Source organism: Anneissia japonica, unplaced genomic scaffold (assembly GCF_011630105.1).
Source record: "Anneissia japonica isolate Jap-2015-1 unplaced genomic scaffold, ASM1163010v1 scaffold6337_len31721_cov102, whole genome shotgun sequence".
Classification (NCBI taxonomy): Eukaryota; Metazoa; Echinodermata; class Crinoidea; order Comatulida; family Comatulidae; genus Anneissia; species Anneissia japonica.
Genome location: NW_022691781.1, coordinates 1 through 5,663, shown reverse-complemented (window position 1 = coordinate 5,663; position 5,663 = coordinate 1). Strand labels below are relative to the sequence as shown.

The 5,663-nt window shown below is 34.2% G+C and overlaps 2 long non-coding RNA genes across 2 annotated transcripts; one reads left to right on the top strand and one right to left on the bottom strand.

The window, feature by feature from the left end:
* The first annotated feature begins 628 nt into the window (after positions 1-628).
* On the top strand, positions 629-1,771 carry LOC117100138. The gene is made up of 3 exons (XR_004444078.1): positions 629-794; positions 1,454-1,565; positions 1,744-1,771. It is a non-coding gene; the product is annotated as an uncharacterized LOC117100138 (long non-coding RNA).
* Positions 1,772-2,323: 552 nt separating this feature from the next.
* Positions 2,324-5,022, bottom strand: LOC117100137. The gene is made up of 2 exons (XR_004444077.1): positions 4,965-5,022; positions 2,324-3,490 (listed from the first exon to the last, which is right to left on the bottom strand). It is a non-coding gene; the product is annotated as an uncharacterized LOC117100137 (long non-coding RNA).
* Positions 5,023-5,663: the final 641 nt, after the last annotated feature.

The window sequence follows — 5,663 nt, the reverse complement described above, 5'->3', positions numbered from 1 at the left end:
GTATTAAAGTGTTTATATTTTAAAAAAAAGAGGGGGGGGGGGGGGGGGGGGGGGGGGCTGAGGAACCTGAGTTTAACAAAAGTATAAAGACAGTCATACAGATAAATTCTTATTGCCATTCTCCACAATGAAAAGGAAGATACCAAAAACACTATTTCGATATTATGCTGTACAGTTAAACTTACAAGTCGACTTTGCCTAACTCGAATAATTTCTAAGTCGATCTCATTTTTGACTACGCAAGTTTAAAATGGATATGAAACCATTTTCAAAAATCCAATGAATGAAGGTTTTGGAATCCTTGGGTAGTCAATAAACCAGTCACAAAATACTAACCTTGAACAATTTGTTGAATTTGAGAAATTAATAAATACATTTGTAAAGTAATTTCTCCGAAAAATGGCCGATATGTCGATACGCCATCTTTGTTTTCATACGCATTCTAAACCCACTGCGATCGTTCAGATAATTTGAAACAACCGCGTTATATTCCCGACTGTAAGTGATTTGTGATTGGTCAATCAAATTGCACTTTGACACGATAATCGCCGACGACAAGTAAACAAACAAGATGCCGAACGGTTGTAATTGTGTATTCGGCTTCAATAGAACGCAAATAAGTCACCCAAAAGTATCGATTTTCCTCTTTCCCAAGAAAGATAAAAATATAAAAACTTTTAATAAGTGGGTAGAATAAAGGACAACGAGGAAGAAGATGTTGAGGAAATGCCATCTCAGACCAAAAAAGAAAAACAACGAAATCTATATACCGACGAAAACGGGAGGTTGAAAGTGTAAGTAAGTAAAGTAGCTAGGCTAGGCCTAGGTAGCATATTAGCTAGGCATAGCCTAGCCTAGTCTAGTTAGGGTGGGGGTGGTGGCTAGCCCCCGGCGGCCCTACCCTACGTAGGCCTAGCAATTTTGCGCCAAAGATTGCTATGAAGATGATGCACAATATCGTACCTTACTAATCTAGGCCTATACTACTTCTTAGGTCTAGCAGCAGCAGTTCGGGGTCTACTATCTACACTACTAGGCCTAAATCTTATGCATTCGCCGTAAATGCTAATCACATGTTTCAGCTAGTATTTGCTTTAGAACCTACCAAGCACCCTCTTTTACTCCTGGGTGGAGGCAATGATAACCCCTTGCCAAATGACTAACTAGTGTAGAATAATTGTTATACAGTATTTTCGTACTGTATAACATTGTAAATACTTTTTTGAAATAGTCATTTTCTTGGATTTTCCTGAGCACCGACATCTGAAACCTTGCAGTGATGGGCTTGTTAGTCATTTGCAAGATGTAACCACGTAAACGGACATGCAAATAGATACGGAGTTCTCCAACCATAGACATCAGAAAAAATATGTTGAAATACAAACTACACTAGTGAAGTTATTGAATAGCTCTTACAAGTTACTGTAACTTAGATTTTTTAATTTTATCTCAGAACCTACATAGCAGCTTTGCAAACCAGGGAGGAGATCTTGAGAACTCTTTGTGGTTCTCTCTTGCCAAAAAAGACTGGGTAGCTGAAAAAAATCTTGTCAAGTCTACATTCGGTAAGATAACTTTTCAAAAAAATAATTTGTGCTTACCCATTTATATGTTATACTTGTTGAAGTATTTCAATGCATTTATAAGCTTAATTTCCACCATTTCAGTTAATACAGTATATATCAGCATTTGGGTCAGGCATTTCATGTGTTAATAATATGTGAATGTTGTCTATCTTTGCAGAATACGCTGCGAACATAATTGAAATGGCTCTGTACATGGCAAAAAGTAATATGAATAAAGTTTTTTACACTGCTGAAATAATGTGCGATCCGGGAACAATTGCTGGGAAATTACCGAAACCAGACAAAAATCAGTTCGTGTCCGGTTTACTCAGCCGATTAAATAATTAAATTAAATACTGTATAGCCATACAGTAACATGACCATGTTACACTTTTTTTTATAAGAGCCATTCAAATTATGCCCAGGCTCACTGTTATTATTTTTGCTGATTCCAGCATTGCTCTATTTCCATTTACAGAAAATTGTTATTGTACAGCAGTATATTACTGTGCTATAAATGTTATAAGATTGTTATCGTTGAAGTATAAACAGGCCTTTATCCTCAACCTGGGCTTCAATATTTGGAAAAGCTTTTGGTTTGTACCTGATTGTACTTTAAACATTTCTTATGAGGTAGTTCTTGTTATCTTGCATAGTAAAATACCTACTACATGTCTTGTGACTTGTTTCCAAACTACATCTTCCACGTTGTATTAACAAATTCTACCCACTTATTAAATGTTTCTATATATTTTTTGGAAAGAGAACAAAAGATAGTTTCTGGTGACTAAATTGCATTCTGATGTGTTGAATTTGTGTAGAAAAAAATCATGGAAAATAATTTTATATAACCAATTATGTTATTTACTAAGATAATTCATATATAAGGGTTTTTTGAAATGATAATACTGTTAGTTCAATAAACAAGCACTTACCATTAATAATTTTTTAAACAAGTTAAATTGGATAACAATTATATTTATTATTACATGTACTAATCTTTACATTTAATGATAATAAAGCATGATTTAGCATGAATACTGCAATCATAATCTAACTGTAAATTAGTGGAAAGTGTCTTCACTTTGTTTCAGTACTTAGCAAAGGTTGTCCCATTTTGTGAAAAAATAATAAGAGTTCGTCAGTGTTAAATAATATCATGAGAGTCTCTTGTAGCATGAATACTGCAATAGTAATCAAACAAGTATTTCATTAATCAAATTGTAAATGATTTTAATTGAATTGCAATTATACAGTATATAGTACAGTAGTAATACTACTTACATTAAAAAAAAAGAAGACATGCATATTGTTTTTAAGGTTGTTGGACATACTGTATTACTAAAATAAATATGCTATTACGAAGCACACAAAACCTGGTATAGTGTAATGCCTTAATTTTGTTAATAAATAGGTGCCTAGTATCGTCAGGAAAATTGAATCATACAATTTTACATCTTACACTGTATTGTTTGCTCTGTAATTCATAAGTTATTGGAATTATGCTTTACATAGTCTATTTTATAACCATAGTGAATGATACGCAGATTGTATAGGCCTATTTATGAACAAAAAACACCTCAATTTCAGGGCATTCTATATTATATAGCTGAATTGCATTGTAATTAACCAAAAATAAATTATTGTTAAAATATACAATTTTAATAGATAAAATTAATTTAACACAGACATAATAATTCATACTGGCAATACATTAACATAGCTACAGCATGAGGAGCCTCTGGTCAAAGGAGAAGCTAAAATTCACCTGTCTGGGGAGGATATTTAAACTCTGTGTAGTTGGCACTGGGTTCAGGAAATACAGCGTATGGACTTCATTACACGACATCAGCACTCGCCTGTCTTTGCCAAGATAACCACAGCACCAACGTACAAATTGCTGATAGGCTGTATACCTGTAACGCCTGGAAAAAAAAATTGTGAAGCAATATAATATAGATTTGTTTTGTGTGTGAGGGGAAGATAAAACAGGAATTAAAGCATAACTACACCTCATAAATAGTAATCAGATTTAATAAAATATTTTATTGGTCAATTCCATTTGTAAGCAGTGGGGTATTTTGCAAGACTTGCATGTAAGTGCACACACGAAGAAAAAGTAAGGTACCACCCAAAATATTAACTAATGAATGCCTAACAGAACAAAAATATATGTTGATGTTTGCGGTACACCACATAGGCAGTTTTGAAAAGAACTGTTGTAGTTAAGAAACTCTCAACGTTTTGATTGAGTTGCTTCAGTCATCTTCGGGAGAATAATACCTGCAGAAATTGCAAACAGGGAAATACTTATATGTTTGAGTAGAGAAGTACAAAAATAATTCATCTATGCATTCTTTACCTTTCGACTCCCCCTTCGGTCACAGGCTCCTGGTATTGTGAAACATGCTGCCAATATGCAATTTGTAGTGTTACAGGATTTAAGATGGCTGGTTCAAACCAAGGATATGTGGTAATGCACCCATTGTGGTATGGTTCTTCATTGTTTTTTTGCATAACCTTTTCAATCTGTTAAAAAAAGATGGAACATGAATTCATGAAAACTTCAAAAATATTTAATCAATATTTAATATTTAATACAACACAGGTAATGTAATACACACCTTTTCCACAGTGCAGTAGTAATAGTAGTACTCTAGACTAGCATTGCTTTATTTACCATATGAGAGTTTCCTGTGTTAAAAACATGATTTATACTACACTTATTGATACTTGTACTTTATAATAAGAGAAATCTCATATTATTGATACCTGAAAGTACTATGCTACTGCACTGTAATGCTTAGGCCTATTTTAATACACTACTTAGATAGGGTTTTCTTTTTCCATCTTGATTTCAGAGGTCAAAAACATTTTTCAATTTTTTTTTCAATCATATAGTGGTGTACAATAGTCTTTTGAGAACATTTTCCAGAAAAAAATAAGGTGGTACGACCCTCAGTTATGAAGTTTTAGATAACATGAGGACAAGAATTCTGCTTCAAAGCTTATTTTCATGGTAGGGAGGAAGATTTTTTTTTTCTCACATCAAACATGAAAAAATAGTGTCACAAGGAAAACTATGAGACCAAAATTGCATACAAGAAATTATGTAATTCATCTAAACCAAGCAGAAACTTTGCCTATGAATAACAGTCATAATGCAATTTCTGTAAATAATAATGCACAATTTACTCCAACACAACAGGCATCATGGATGCCATGTGGCTACAATAGTATAGAACAACAGTAGAGCATAGAACTGCATATTTAATGGAGTTTTGTAAAAAAAAAAAATCATTCAAGTCAGTGGCCTCTCTGATTGCTGGGAGGGGATGCTAACCAATTTTCTTTTATTTTACATGGCCTTAATTTGTATTTTAATCGAATGGTTCTTACTTCTTGACAACAGGAACGATTTTCCCACATCTCTTCCACGACGCAGTTTCCACAAGTATATATAAAATGACAGAAATGCATTTTTTTTTTATTAAACTAATGATTTTATAGAACATAATAGAAGGACTAGGTCCAATTATCATAACTCAGACAGGTTCTATTTCCCCAAATAGAAGCCCAGGGTATGATTTTAATGGCTCAGTTGACTTCTAGTCTACAAATACTTTCAGAAAAAAAATATCAAAGATACGCTTTAAATTATGCATGCAATGTTAAATATTCCGTTTGGTTTTCCATCCAAACAACTTTAAATAGGGCACGCTGATGTCAGATTTAAAAGGATATTTTTTTTTATATTTGGTTAAAATGGAATTCCCCTGGGTATACACCCACCAACTAACTAGGCTAAAATAGGCCAAACATATGGCAATAGGCCTTAGTCTACTAGTATTTAGTACCACCCTAACCCTCTCTACAGTATAGGCCTAGCCAAAGATGGCCTAGTCTAGATAGGCAAAGAAGGGCTATCCTAGGCATAAAATACGTACCTCGCTAGACTAGGCTTAGGCTATAACAGGCCTAGCCTAGGAAGGTAGACCCCAGACTATGAATTGGCTAGGCCTAGTTAGAAGCCGGGTCGTGACAAAGTGCGAGCCAGCGAGTCATGCGAGCCAATGAGCGAGCCATGCGAGCCAGCGA